Here is a 17,497-nt window from a genome sequence, read left to right on the forward strand (position 1 = left end):
TTTCAAATATTTTATTTTATTTTTTGTCTGAAATTACAGCAATATATTCATAAATACCTAATTACTACATTCAACAAATAATATATTACATTACAATTAATTCAAACAAGTACATTTTAAAATCAGAGTTTCACAGCATCTAGAGTCTAGACATCCTCCATAGAGTCAGGGGGCTATTGCGTGTGCATGGTAGAGTAAGGAGGCTCTGGGGAAGGGCCTAGCGTCCTCCCGCTAACTCATTGGCTGCTTAACTCAGTGGTAGCGCTTGCTGTCTGATTGACAGATGGTGCTCCTATCGTAGCTCTGCTCTGGTCTGTAAACATGGTTCCGCCTCCTTAACAGGTTAGGTTGTTCCTCTGAAAGCTCACCAGGAGTGAAACATAGAGGGATGTAGGGACCAGACCTGCAGCCAACCTCCCCTCCCTGCTATCTCACATCCACAGCATCAAACTGGAGTTCAAACAGAACCCCTTTAGGACTACATACTCAAAACCTTGTCAAGTCTGACTGAGCACTACAATACCCACGCTGCATTGCGATCTATGCTGCTGGAGGTCCTCTTGTAAGGCTAAACGTTTTATTTTACAAAACTACAGGCCAGACACTCCCACAGAAGGAAGGTATGGGAATAGAGAGACTGGGGAACAGGGGTACTGAGGCACAGGAGACAGCTATGGCCAGCAGCAAGGTGGACTGATGTAGGGATGAAAACACACACTATAGATGCACAGTGCAGAGCAGGACAAGGATTCATATACTTGGCAAAAGAGAACCTTTCATTGACTTTGGATTTGAGGGCCCTCAAGTGGAGAAAAAAATCATCCATTATCCAATTGTTGGCAAGGGCTTTGACATTATGATACATGGGATCAATGTAGTAATATAACACGTTTTGAAGTGGGCTGGCCATTTCAATTCAGGGAGTTATCTTAATTGCTCTATTTTGAGGTTTAAAAAAGTCTCATGATATTTTGTGTGAGGGAGGGCTACTTTTTGGCACTATTTCCTTTTATGGCAAACACAAAGGAGAAGAATCTAGCAAGATCTCCCTCGGTGCATTGTCACATGGTACTGTCTGCATTGTTTCCTCTCTCTAGGTTTAGTGATGTGAATGTCTCATAATGGGTGTTGTGTCCCTTGTGCTTAATGATAAGGTCCAGAGAGATTGGTCTAGTTATCAGACAACAGTTCTACTAAGGGCTCATCCCTGGACTAGGGGCTGAAGGGGAATATATGAGAGAGAGAGAGAGCGAGAGCGAGAGCGAGAGCGAGAGAGAGCAAGAGAGAGACAGAGAGAGAGACAGAGAGAGGGACAGAGAGACAGAGAGAGAGAGACAGAGAGAGAGAGACTAACTGTAGCGGTCACTCACTCTTTCCCATGGGTAACTACTCACACAGGGAGAGTGGTAAAACATGCTGTTCCTGACAGGAGGGGTTCTGTGTGGGTGTTCTGACGGAGTGCATGGATCTGGGAGGCCTGTGGGGCCTGGAGTTAGGTCTTACCCCCATCTCAGTGAGCCTTACGGGGCCTGGAGGCCAGGGGAGGGAGGGATGTGGCTGGAGCTCAGGCTGCTGCTAAGGCTGCACACATGGCTGGGTCAAAGGGGGAGAGGAGAGGAGTGGAGCATGTTCTCTCTCTCCTTTTCTCCCTCAATCTATATCTCTGAACAGGGCAGTCCAGACCAGCAGCAGAACAAACACTAAAAGCAAAGCTTTCTGTTTCAACCAAAAAAGCATGAACATATAAAAAAATGGCAGGCTTATTTTCTTCTTCTTAAAAGAACAATGATTAAAGTAATAAAAACATACAAAATTATTTTTAGTCTTAATATTATTTACAATACAAGGCTGAAGCACCTTTTAAATTCTTATTCTCATCTCGAAATAAAACATTTCCTTTATTCATTCCAAAATGTGCATTTTGTAAGTTCTTCCCTAATTTGAACAGTTCTTTGTCGTAACACAGTACCACCAGGTAGTTCTTCAGGTCTTTCTCTTTAAGTGCATTTCAAGTTTGAAAGCTGGCCTGACCTGCCGCCAGGAGAGATGCTGGGAGGTTCAGTCCTGTCCGATTGGCCAGAGGTAGGGGCATTGGATTGGTGGTAGATGGCGTTCTGTCACGTGACCACACCCATTCCATGGCTGAGCTGCTCTCCGATTGCAGGATTGTCTGTGTGGGCGTGGCTGTGAGGGGAGCCCAGGATGGGGCTGGAACAGCAATGTAAGAGAGTAACTGGTGCCTGCTGAAGAGAATGGTGTGAGTCTGTGCCTCTTTGTATGTTTGTGTGTGTTGACCATGCCGTCCTAGAGCTTTGCCCCATGTGTGACGTGCCCGTTGCGCCCTCTGACCCCAGGGTTAGCACAGACCACTGGCTGGTGGCACCGTCCCTGGCAGGCTGGCAGCAGCCCCAGTCAGTGCTTCACTGCTTGGCCCTGCTGCCCCATCCATCTATCAATTAATCCATTGTCCCTCTCCTGTGGAGCTGTCCATCCCTCTCTCCTGTGGAGCTGTCCATCCCTCTTTCCTGTGAAGCTGTCCATTCCTCTCTCCTGTGGAGCTGTCCATCCCTCTCTCCTGTGGAGCTGTCCATCCCTCTCTCCTGTGGAGCTGTCCATCCCTCTCTTCTGTGGAGCTGTCCATCCCTCTCTCCTGTGGAGCTGTCCATCCCTCTCTCCTGTGGAGCTGTCCATTCCTCTCTCCTGTGGAGCTGTCCATCCGGGTCCAGATCCAGGCTGGGTCATAAAAATAAACTCTGTTTGGGCGGGGAGGGAAGGGGCAGGGCCTGGGGGTCAGTGGAGCTGTCACCTGGGGGGGTAACCCTTGTAGTGCCCTCCCCTGGCCCAGTGGGGCTGCGGCAGCGTCAGACACTTCCTGAAGTGCTCCAACTCGGCCTGTAACTTCTCCCTCTCCACCGCCAGCTTCTGTCTCTGAGACATCAACTCCTATAAAGAGAGAAGAAGGTAGTAGAGTCAATAAAACCACATTAACAAAAATGTAACAACTCCATAAAGAGAAAGTAACAAAAACACACGCACACACGCATACACACACACACACACACACACACACACACACACACACACACACACACACACACACACACACACACACACACACACACACACACACACACACACACACACACACACACACTGATTAAAATAGAAAGGATATTTTCTCCAAAGATTTGAAGGAAGCTCAGTGACGATAGATGTAGCAGACAGGGTCTTACCCCCATGCTGTGTGAGAGCTGCTCTGCTGTCAGGCTCAGGTTGTAGTGCTGGTTCTCCAGTCTCCGACACTGGCTCTGCAGCACCTGGCGCTCCACACCTTGCTCTGGAGGAGGGAGGGAGGACCGAAGGCAGGGGAAGAGAAGGAGGGGAGCGGAGAAGGAGAGGAGGGAGGCAGAGGAGGAGAGGGAGAGAGGAAGGAGAAGAGAATAACAGTGAGCCTGAGGGGATATGACCTGGGTTCTCATTAGCATCCATGCTAACACTCCCTACCTGTCTCTCCCCATGTACCAATAACCAGAGAGCAGCACACAGCTAGAGCTACAGCAGACCATACTGCCACAGGCAAGCAGCACACAGCACACAACTCACTACACAAGACTCATTACAGATAGGGTGTGTATGTATGTTTGACTGTTTACATCCTATTTGTTGGACCAACGAGAGCAGTAGAAAAGGATAAATATCACCCTCTAGTGTTGGGAATACGCTACAACTACTCTTAACCAAAGTCAAACATGTTCATTGGTCTCTAGATTTCAACCATAATTGAACCATTCCAAAACCAAGGACATTAGACATTAAAGGTCCAATGCAGCCATTTTTATCTCAATATCAAATCATTTCTGGGTAAAAATTATGTACCTTATTGTGATTGTTTTCAATTAAAATGGTCAACAACAAAAAATATTAGCTTCTTAGCAAATAGCAATTTCTCAAGCAAGAATTTTACTAGGAGTGTCTGGGGGTATTTGTTCTAAGTGGGGAGGGAAAACTGAAAACTATATTTTATTGGCAGAGAGGTTCGGAACTCTCTTTCTTATTGGTCTATTAACTAAATCCCTGCCTGGTGTCGTCACCAGGCAGGGCAAAACTTCACCCCACTAAAACAGCCCCCAAAATAATAATAACAATAATAATATATATTTTTATTTAATTACAGGCTGAAATTACGTTTTGACTGCACTGGGCCTTTAAATAAACATAGACAAGTGACTGACTGCTTACCTTCAATGTATTCCTGATAGGCTTCAAAGATCGCTTCAATCCCCTGCCACCTGGGTACTGGGGCCTCATCTTCCTCCTCTTCCTCCTCTTCTTCTGAGTCCTCTGGTGCAGACTGCTCCTCCCTCACTCCTGGGGGCTCTCGGTGGGGGTGCGGGGGGCAGTGCTGCCCATTGGGCTGGGGGTGCGGGTGTGAGTGAGGGTGTTGGATGGAGTGTGCGTGCGGGTGTGTGTGAGGGTGTGTGTGTGGCGGGGGCGGCCGGCTGGGGGCATTCTGCAGCTCTGGAATGTTGTAGTGCACTGATGAGTCCTGGAGGTGAGAGGGCGCTGAGATCACTGTGGATCCACCTAGATAGAGAAAGAGAGAGAGAGAGAGAGAGAGAGAGAGAGAGAGTGAGAGAGACAGAGAGGGAGAGGGAGAGAGGGAGAGAGACAGAGAGGGAGAGGGAGAGGGAGAGGGAGAGAGGGAGAGGGAGAGAGGGAGAGAGGGAGAGGGAGAGAGGGAGAGAGAGAGAGAGAGAGAGAGAGAGAGAGAGAGAGAGAGAGAGAGAAGGATATATATTTTTTAAATTGAACTTAAAAATTGTCAAAGACTCTAGCCACCCTAGTCATAGACTGTTCTCTCTGCTACCTCATGGCAACTGCATGGCAACCGCATGGCAAAGGCTCCTTATCACCTTCTACCACCAAGCCATAAGACTGCTGAACAGTTAAGACAAATGACTATCTGGACTATTTGCATTGACAACCTGTTTTTTTACGCTGCTGCTACTCGCTGTTTATTATTTATTATCTATACATAGTCACTTTACCCCTACCTACATGTACATATTACCTCAATTACCTCAATTAACCTGTACATTGACTCAGTAGCGGTACCCCCTGTATATACCCTCGTTATTGATACTTTTTTGTGTTACTTTCTTTTTACTTTAGTTTATTTTGTAAATATTTTCTTAACTCTTATTTTTCTTAAAACTGCATTTTTGGTTGAGGGCTTGTAAGTAAGAATATCACGGTAAGGTCTACACCTGTTGTATTTAGTGCATGTGACAAATACAATTTGATTTGATTTGATCTGGAGATTCACAGTATAAGCTGATCCTAGATCTGTGCCTGAGGATAACTTGCACCTGGAGTATGAACGAGAGCTGCTGTGGTACCTTTGTGCTTCTGTAGGGCCTTCTGTGTGGACTGGAGGACAGACTCGTGGAACTGCTGGGCAAACTCTTCAGCAGTAAAGCTCTCCCAGGGCTTGGTCCGGCCATTCAGGCTGGGGGGAGCGTCTTTAGGATGCATGGGGGGCCGCAGGCTATTCAGCAGGCTGGATGACGAGGTCCTCTTGGAGGGGGGGCCCTCAGGGAGCCTACGGGTCTTTTCCGGGTAGGGGAGTGGAGGAGGGAGGTCCTTTGGTCTCAGTGCGTCAGAGGAGGAGGGGGGTTTAGACTGCCCCAGGAGTCCGCCGGGGGAGGAGGGACTGACACTGAGTGGCTCATCTGATTCGCTGGAAAGCGCTGAGGCAGGATCTGTCGGGACAGGCGGATGTCACAGTCAATGAATTGAGACACATTCCCACCCAGAATCATATAAATATACTGTATCAAGACATCAGCAGGCAATCAATCATTTGAACCCCAACCCATAACATTACTGCCTGTAACATTACTACAGAGATGTCTCTCACACACCTGTCTGATAGATTAAGCATAAACAGCAGGGAAGGAATGAGGAAGGGTGTGTGTTTGTGCATGTGCGCGCGCGTGTGCTTACCCGAGTTCTGTGCTGGGGGGGTCTTACATAGGGGGTGAGGGGCATGTCTGATGGTATCCAAGGTTACGCTCTTCTGTTTAATAGCCTGAAGCAACTCTACCACTGTCTCATTATCTGGCAGAGAGAGAGATAGAGTGAGAGATAGAGGGAGAGAGAGAGAGAGAGAGAGGGAGAGAGAGAGAGGGAGAGGGAGAGAGAGAGAGAGAGAGAGAGAGGGAGAAAGAGAGAGAGAGAGAGAGAGCGAGAGAGAGAGAGAGAGAGAGAGAGAGAGAGAGAGAGAGGGAGAGAAAGAGAGAGAGAGAGGGAGAGAGATGGAGAGAGAGGGAGAGAGAGAGAGGGAGAGAGAGAGAGAAAGAGAGGGAGAGAGGGAAAGAGAGAGAGAGAGAGAGAGAGAGGGAGAGAGAGGGAAAGAGAGAGAGGGAGAGAGAGAGAGGGAGAGAGAGAAAGAGAGAGAGGGAGAGAGAGGGAGAGGGAGAGTGAGAGAGAGAGAGGGAGAGAGAGAGCATTAACATCTCACCCCCATCTCTTTAATGTGTGTGTGTGTGTATGTGTGTGTGTGTGTGTGTGTGTGTGTGTGTGTGTGTGTGTGTGTGTGTGTGTGTGTGTGTGTGTGTGTGTGTGTGTGTGTGTGTGTGTGTGTGTGTATGTGTGTGTGTGTATGTATGTGTATGTGTGTATGTGTGTGTGTGTGTGTGTGTATGTATGTGTGTGTGTGTGTTTGTGTGTGTTTGTGTGGGAGGCTGCACGCTGCCATCTGCAGGCAGCATGCGGTAAATCCACAGGATTAGCTCGGGATGTAAACCTGCCGCTGCCACTCCACGCCTCGCCACAGCAGTGTGTGTGTGTGTGTGTGTTCGTGTGTGTGTATCTGTGTGTGTGTGTGCTCGTGTGTGTGTATCTGTATCTTTCTCCTCACAGAAAGTCCAGCTGTCACACTGAAGAGGGAGGCAGTGTAATGTGTAATGCATGCTTGCAAAAGTGTGTTTAATATACACTGCTCAAAAAAATACAAGTCAATCACACTTCTGTGAAATCAAACTGTCCACTTAGGAAGCAACACTGATTGACAATAAATTTCACATGCTGTTGTGCAAATGGAATAGACAAAAGGTGGAAATTATAGGCAATTAGCAAGACACCCCCAATAAAGGAGTGGTTCTGCAGGTGGTGACCACAGACCACTTCTCAGTTCCTATGCTTCCTGGCTGATGTTTTGGTCACTTTTGAATGCTGGCGGTGCTTTCACTCTAGTGGTAGCATGAGACGGAGTCTACAACCCACACAAGTGGCTCAGGTAGTGCAGCTCATTCAGGATGGAACATCAATGCGAGCTGTGGCAAGAAGGTTTGCTGTGTCTGTCAGCGTAGTGTCCAGAGCATGGAGGCGCTACCAGGAGACAGGCCAGTACATCAGGAGACGTGGAGGAGGCCGTAGGAGGGCAACAACCCAGCAGCAGGACCGCTACCTCCGCCTTTGTGCAAGGAGGAGCAGGAGGAGCACTTCCAGAGCCCTGCAAAATGACCTCCATGTGTCTGCTCAAACGGTCAGAAACAGACTCCATGAGGGTGGTATGAGGGCCCAATGTCCACAGGTGGGGGTTGTGCTTACAGCCCTACACCGTGCAGGACGTTTGGCATTTGCCAGAGAACACCAAGATTGGCAAATTCGCCACTGGCGCCCTGTGCTCTTCACAGATGAAAGCAGGTTCACACTGAGCACATGTGACAGACGTGACAGAGTCTGGAGACGCCGTGGAGAACGTTCTGCTGCCTGCAACATCCTCCAGCATGACCGGTTTGGTGGTGGGTCAGTCATGGTGTGGGGTGGCATTTCTTTGGGGGGCCGCACAGCCCTCCATGTGCTCGCCAGAGGTAGCCTGACTGCCATTAGGTACCGAGATGAGATCCTCAGACCCCTTGTGAGACCATATGCTGGTGCGGTTGGCCCTGGGTTCCTCCTAATGCAAGACAATGCTAGACCTCATGTGGCTGGAGTGTGTCAGCAGTTCCTGCAAGAGGAAGGCATTGATGCTATGGACTGGCCCGCCCGTTCCCCAGACCTGAATCCAATTGAGCACATCTGGGACATCATGTCTCGCTCCATCCACCAACGCCACGTTGCACCACAGACTGTCCAGGAGTTGGCGGATGCTTTAGTCCAGGTCTGGGAGGAGATCCCTCAGGAGACCATCCGCCACCTCATCAGGAGCATGCCCAGGCATTGTAGGGAGGTCATACAGGCACGTGGAGGCCACACACACTACTGAGCCTCATTTTGACTTGTTTTAAGGACATTACATCAAAGTTGGATCAGCCTGTAGTGTGGTTTTCCACTTTAATTTTGAGTGTGACTCCAAATCCAGACCTCCATGGGTTGATAAATTTGATTTCCATTGATAATTTTTGTGTGATTTTGTTGTCAGCACATTCAACTATGTAAAGAAAAAAGTATTTAATAAGAATATTTCATTCATTCAGATCTAGGATGTGTTATTTTAGTGTTCCCTTAATTTTTTGAGCAGTGTATAACGTATAATTAAGCAATAAGGCACAAGGGCTGTGGTATATGGCCAATATACCAAGACTAAGAGCTGTTCTTAGGCACAACGCATCTAAACTGGTTACCAACGTAATTAGAACAGTCAAAACAAATGGTCTTACCCGTGGTATACGGTTTGATATACAACGGCTTTCAGCAAATCAAGAATCAGGGCTGGAACCACCCAGTTTATAATGTAAAATAGAGATAGTGAAATGTCAGGTGTCTGTCACACTGTGTACATGTCTCCAGAGCACAGTGGACTTGATAACCATGTCCATGACAGCTTTAGGGGTAGGAGGTTAGTTGCTCTGTGCGGTGAGGTTGGATGGTGAGTAGGGGTTAGGGTGTAGTGTTTAGGATGTAGGGTACATACCTCTCCTCTGCTGTACAGAGACGTGGGACAGGCTGAACATGGTGAGGAAGCGTTTCTTGTCTTCCAGTTCGGGGGCTCTGTCCATCTCCTCTGGGGTGAAGTGGGTGCTGAGGGGGGCCGGGGGAGGAGGGGTGCGTTTGGACAGCACAGCCGGGGGCGAGGGGCTGCGCTCCCTCAGCATCCTCCTCCTCTTCCTCCTCTTCTGCTGCACCAGGTGGTCGCGTCGTGACACCGTGGTCAGACCAAACACACACAGGAAGTCCACTTTCTACAGGGGGACAGGAACGTATTATAAAGCCAGGAGATAACAGTGTGTATAGAGTGTGTGTGCAGGATAAAACCGTACCTCCGTGGAGTCGTCCAGTTTGAGAGGGGGCTGCCCTGCTACCCTCCTGAGGTGGGCTCTGACCTCCTCCTCATCACTCTCATCATACGAGTCATCCAGCTCGTAGTAGTAACCTGGAATGACCAGAGGAGGCAGTTAGTACTGACTTACATACAACTAACAACTTCAGTACATACTACCACTACACAAACACAACTAACAACTTCAGTACATACTACCACTACACAAACACAACTAACAACTTCAGTACATACTACCACTACACAAACACAACTAACAACTTCAGTACATACTACCACTACACAAACACAACTAACAACTTCAGTATATACTACCACTACACAAACACAACTAACAACTTCAGTACATACTACCATTACACAAACACAACTAACAACTTCAGTACATACTACCACTACACAAACACAACTAACAACTTCAGTACATACTACCACTACACAAACACAACTAACAACTTCAGTACATACTACCACTACACAAACACAACTAACAACTTCAGTACATACTACCACTACCACTACACAACTAACAACTTCAGTACATACTACCACTACACAACTAACAACTTCAGTACATAATACCACTACACAAACACAACTAACAACTTCAGTACATACTACCACTACACAAACACAACTAACAACTTCAGTACATACTACCACTACACAAACACAACTAACAACTTCAGTACATACTACCACTACACAAACACAACTAACAACTTCAGTACATACTACCACTACACAAACACAACTAACAACTTCAGTACATACTACCACTACACAAAAACAACTAACAACTTCAGTACATACTACCACTACACAAACACAACTAACAACTTCAGTACATACTACCACTACACAAACAGAACCTACAACTTCAGTACATACTACCACTACACAAACAGAACTAACAACTTCAGTACATACTACCACTACACAAACACAACTAACAACTTCAGTACATACTACCACTACACACACACAACTAACAACTTCAGTACATACTACCACTACCACTACACAACTAACAACTTCAGTACATACTACCACTACACAAACAGAACTAACAACTTCAGTACATACTACCACTACACACACACAACTAACAACTTCAGTACATATTACCACTACACAAACACAACTAACAACTTCAGTACATACTACCACTACACAAACACAACTAACAACTTCAGTACATACTACCACTACACAAACACAACTAACAATTCAGTACATACTACCACTACACAAACACAACTAACAACTTCAGTACATACTACCACTACACAAACACAACTAACAACTTCAGTACATACTACCACTACACACAAACAACCTACAACTTCAGTACATACTACCACTACACAAACACAACTAACAACTTCAGTACATACTACCACTACACACACACAACCTACAACTTCAGTACATACTACCACTACACACACACAACCTACAACTTCAGTACATACTACCACTACACAAACACAACTAACAACTTCAGTACATACTACCACTACACACACACAACCTACAACTTCAGTACATACTACCACTACACAAACACAACTAACAACTTCAGTACATACTACCACTACACAAACACAACTAACAACTTCAGTACATACTACCACTACACAAACACAACTAACAACTTCAGTACATACTACCACTACACAAACACAACTAACAACTTCAGTACATACTACCACTACACAAACACAACTAACAACTTCAGTACATACTACCACTACACAAACACAACTAACAACTTCAGTACATACTACCACTACCACTACACAACTAACAACTTCAGTACATACTACCACTACACAACTAACAACTTCAGTACATACTACCACTACACAAACACAACTAACAACTTCAGTACATACTACCACTACACAAACACAACTAACAACTTCAGTACATACTACCACTACACAAACACAACTAACAACTTCAGTACATACTACCACTACACAAACACAACTAACAACTTCAGTACATACTACCACTACACAAACACAACTAACAACTTCAGTACATACAACCACTACACAAACACAACTAACAACTTCAGTACATACTACCACTACACAAACACAACTAACAAATTCAGTACATACTACCACTACACAAACACAACTAACAACTTCAGGACATACTACCACTACACAAACACAACTAACAACTTCAGTACATACTACCACTACACAAACAAAACTAACAACTTCAGTACATACTACCACTACACAAACACAACTAACAACTTCAGTACATAGTACCACTACACAAACACAACTAACAACTTCAGTACATACTACCACTACACAAACAGAACCTACAACTTCAGTACATAGTACCACTACACAAACACAACTAACAACTTCAGTACATACTACCACTACACAAACACAACTAACAACTTCAGTACATACTACCACTACACAAACACAACTAACAACTTCAGTACATACTACCACTATACACACACAACTAACAACTTCAGTACATACTACCACTATACACACACAACTAACAACTTCAGTACATACTACCACTACACAAACACAACTAACAACTTCAGTACATACTACCACTACACAAACACAACTAACAACTTCAGTACATACTACCACTACACAAACACAACTAACAACTTCAGTACATACTACCACTACACAAACACAACTAACAACTTCAGTACATACTACCACTACACAAACACAACTAACAACTTCAGTACATACTACCACTACACAAACACAACTAACAACTTCAGTACATACTACCACTACACACACACAACCTACAACTTCAGTACATACTACCACTACACAAACACAACTAACAACTTCAGTACATACTACCACTACACAAACAGAACCTACAACTTCAGTACATAGTACCACTACACAAACACAACTAACAACTTCAGTACATACTACCACTACACAAACACAACTAACAACTTCAGTACATACTACCACTACACAAACACAACTAACAACTTCAGTACATACAACCACTACACAAACACAACTAACAACTTCAGTACATACTACCACTACACAAACACAACTAACAACTTCAGTACATACTACCACTACACAAACACAATTAACAACTTCAGTACATACTACCACTATACAAACACAACTAACAACTTCAGGACATACTACCACTACACAAACACAACTAACAACTTCAGTACATACTACCACTACACAAACACAACCTACAACTTCAGTACATAGTACCACTACACAAACACAACTAACAACTTCAGTACATACTACCACTACACAAACACAACTAACAACTTCAGTACATACTACCACTACACAAACACAACTAACAACTTCAGTACATACTACCACTACACAAACACAACTAACAACTTCAGTACATACTACCACTACACAAACACAACTAACAACTTCAGTACATACTACCACTACACACACACAACTAACAACTTCAGTACATACTACCACTACACACACACAACTAACAACTTCAGTACATACTACCACTACACAAACAGAACTTACAACTTCAGTACATACTACCACTACACACACAACTAACAACTTCAGTACATACTACCACTACACAAACACAACTAACAACTTCAGTACATACTACCACTACACAAACAGAACCTACAACTTCAGTACATACTACCACTACACAAACACAACTAACAACTTCAGTACATACTACCACTACACAAACAGAACCTACAACTTCAGTACATACTACCACTACACAAACACAACTAACAACTTCAGTACATACTACCACTACACAAACACAACTAACAACTTCAGTACATACTACCACTACACAAACACAACTAACAACTTCAGTACATACTACCACTACACAAACACAACTAACAACTTCAGTACATACTACCACTACACAAACACAACTAACAACTTCAGTACATACTACCACTACAAACACAACTAACAACTTCAGTACATACTACCACTACACAAACACAACTAACAACTTCAGTACATACTACCACTACACAAACAGAACCTACAACTTCAGTACATACTACCACTACACAAACACAACTAACAACTTCAGTACATATTACCACTACACAAACACAACTAACAACTTCAGTACATACTACCACTACACACACACAACTAACAACTTCAGTACATACTACCACTACACAAACACAACTAACAACTTCAGTACATACTACCACTACACAAACACAACTAACAACTTCAGTACATACTACCACTACACAAACACAACTAACAACTTCAGTACATACTACCACTACACAAACACAACTAACAACTTCAGTACATACTACCACTACACAAACACAACTAACAACTTCAGTACATACTACCACTACACAAACAGAACCTACAACTTCAGTACATACTACCACTACACAAACACAACTAACAACTTCAGTACATACTACCACTACACAAACAGAACCTACAACTTCAGTACATACTACCACTACACAAACACAACTAACAACTTCAGTACATACTACCACTACACACACACAACTAACAACTTCAGTACATACTACCACTACACAAACACAACTAACAACTTCAGTACATACTACCACTACACAAACACAACTAACAACTTCAGTACATACTACCACTACACAAACACAACTAACAACTTCAGTACATACTACCACTACACAAACACAACTAACAACTTCAGTACATACTACCACTACACACAAACAACCTACAACTTCAGTACATACTACCAATACACAAACACAACTAACAACTTCAGTACATACTACCACTACACAAACACAATTAACAACTTCAGTACATACTACCACTATACAAACACAACTAACAACTTCAGGACATACTACCACTATACAAACACAACTAACAACTTCAGGACATACTACCACTACACAAACACAACTAACAACTTCAGTACATACTACCACTACACAAACAGAACCTACAACTTCAGTACATAGTACCACTACACAAACACAACTAACAACTTCAGTACATACTACCACTACACAAACACAACTAACAACTTCAGTACATACTACCACTACACAAACACAACTAACAACTTCAGTACATACTACCACTACACAAACACAACTAACAACTTCAGTACATACTACCACTACACAAACACAACTAACAACTTCAGTACATACTACCACTACACACACACAACTAACAACTTCAGTACATACTACCACTACACACACACAACTAACAACTTCAGTACATACTACCACTACACAAACAGAACTTACAACTTCAGTACATACTACCACTACACACACAACTAACAACTTCAGTACATACTACCACTACACAAACACAACTAACAACTTCAGTACATACTACCACTACACAAACACAACCTACAACTTCAGTACATACTACCACTACACAACACAACTAACAACTTCAGTACATACTACCACTACACAAACACAACTAACAACTTCAGTACATACTACCACTACACAAACACAACTAACAACTTCAGTACATACTACCACTACACAAACACAACTAACAACTTCAGTACATACTACCACTACACAAACACAACTAACAACTTCAGTACATACTACCACTACACAAACACAACTAACAACTTCAGTACATACTACCACTACACAAACACAACTAACAACTTCAGTACATACTACCACTACACAAACACAACTAACAACTTCAGTACATACTACCACTACACAAACACAACTAACAACTTCAGTACATACTACCACTACACAAACAGAACTAACAACTTCAGTACATACTACCACTACACAAACACAACTAACAACTTCAGTACATACTACCCACTACACAAACAGAACCTAACAACTTCAGTACATACTACCACTACACAAACACAACTAACAACTTCAGTACATACTACCACTACACAAACACAACTAACAACTTCAGTACATACTACCACTACACAACACAACTACAACTTCAGTACATACTACCACTACACAACAGACTAACAACTTCAGTACATACTACCACTACACAAACACAACTAACAACTTCAGTACATACTACCACTACACAAACACAACTAACAACTTCAGTACATACTACCACTACACAAACACAACTAACAACTTCAGTACATACTACCACTACACAAACACAACTAACAACTTCAGTACATACTACCACTACACAAACACACTAACAACTTCAGTACATACTACACTACACAACACAAACTACACTTCAGTACATACTACCACTACACAAACACAACTAACAACTTCAGTACATACTACCACTACACACAAACAACCTACAACTTCAGTACATACTACCACTACACAAACACAACTAACAACTTCAGTACATACTACCACTACACACACACAACCTACAACTTCAGTACATACTACCACTACACACACACAACCTACAACTTCAGTACATACTACCACTACACAAACACAACTAACAACTTCAGTACATACTACCACTACACAAACAGAACCTACAACTTCAGTACATACTACCACTACACAAACACAACTAACAACTTCAGTACATACTACCACTACACAAACAGAACCTACAACTTCAGTACATACTACCACTACACAAACACAACTAACAACTTCAGTACATACTACCACTACACAAACAGAACCTACAACTTCAGTACATACTACCATTACACAAACACAACTAACAACTTCAGTACATACTACCACTACACAAACAAACTAACAACTTCAGTACATACTACCACTACACAAACACAACTAACAACTTCAGTACATACTACCACTACACAAACACAACTAACAACTTCAGTACATACTACCACTACACAAACACAACTAACAACTTCAGTACATACTACCACTACACAACACAACTAACAACTTCAGTACATACTACCACTACACAAACACAACTAACAACTTCAGTACATACTACCACTACACAAACACAACTAACAACTTCAGTACATACTACCACTACACAAACACAACTAACAACTTCAGTACATACTACCACTACACAAACACAACTAACAACTTCAGTACATACTACCACTACACAAACACAACCTACAACTTCAGTACATACTACACTACACAACACAAACTAACAACTTCAGTACATACTACCACTACACAAACACAACTAACAACTTCAGTACATACTACCACTACACAAACACACCTAACAACTTCAGTACATACTACCACTACACAACACAACTAACAACTTCAGTACATACTACCACTACTACAAACAATAACAACTAACACTTCAGACATACTACCACTCCACAACACAACTAACAACTTCAGTACATACTACCACTACACAAACAGAACCTACAACTTCAGTACATAGTACCACTACACAAACACAACTAACAACTTCAGTACATACTACCACTACACAAACACAACTAACAACTTCAGTACATACTACCACTACACAAACACAACTAACAACTTCAGTACATACTACCACTACACACACACAACTAACAACTTCAGTACATACTACCACTACACAAACAGAACTTACAACTTCAGTACATACTACCACTACACACACAAGAACCTTTAATGATGTTATTTCGTATTTCTGGAAAATGTTTAGTCGTATTTTCGTTCCTTTTTGCGGGCGCTGTCTCGCTATAACGTAAGCTGTTTGTTATGGTAAAGTTATTTTTAAAAATCTAACACGGCGATTGCATTAAGAACTAGTGTATCTTTCATTTGCTGTCCAACTTATTTTTTTAGTAAAGTTTATGATGAGTTCTTTGATTAGATTAGGTGACTGTCCAAAATTTCTCCGGAGATTCTGGTGAATCGATGCTACATATTCACAATGTATAACCACGGTTTGCAGCTCAAAATATGCACATTTTCGAACAAAACATAAGTGTATTGTATAACCTGATGTTATAGGACTGTCATCTGATGAAGTTGGTCAAGGTTAGTGATTCATTTTATGTCTTTTGCTGTTTTTTTGCGATCCTACCTTTGCGGTGAATGAATGCGGTTGTGTGTTTGGCTATTGTGGTAAGCTAATATAATGCTAATTGTGTTTTCGCTGTAAAACACTTAAAAAATCTGAAATATTGGCTGGATTCACAAGATTTTTATCTTTCATTTGCTTGTACAACAGATTT

General features: G+C 42.9%; 1 pseudogene; it reads right to left on the reverse strand.

Moving 5' to 3' along the window:
• LOC120052679 overlaps positions 1-17,497 on the reverse strand; it is an 81,385-nt pseudogene continuing 63,888 nt past the window's right edge.

The sequence above is a fragment of the Salvelinus namaycush genome, chromosome 1 (genome assembly GCF_016432855.1).
Source record: "Salvelinus namaycush isolate Seneca chromosome 1, SaNama_1.0, whole genome shotgun sequence".
Lineage (NCBI taxonomy): Eukaryota > Metazoa > Chordata > Actinopteri > Salmoniformes > Salmonidae > Salvelinus > Salvelinus namaycush.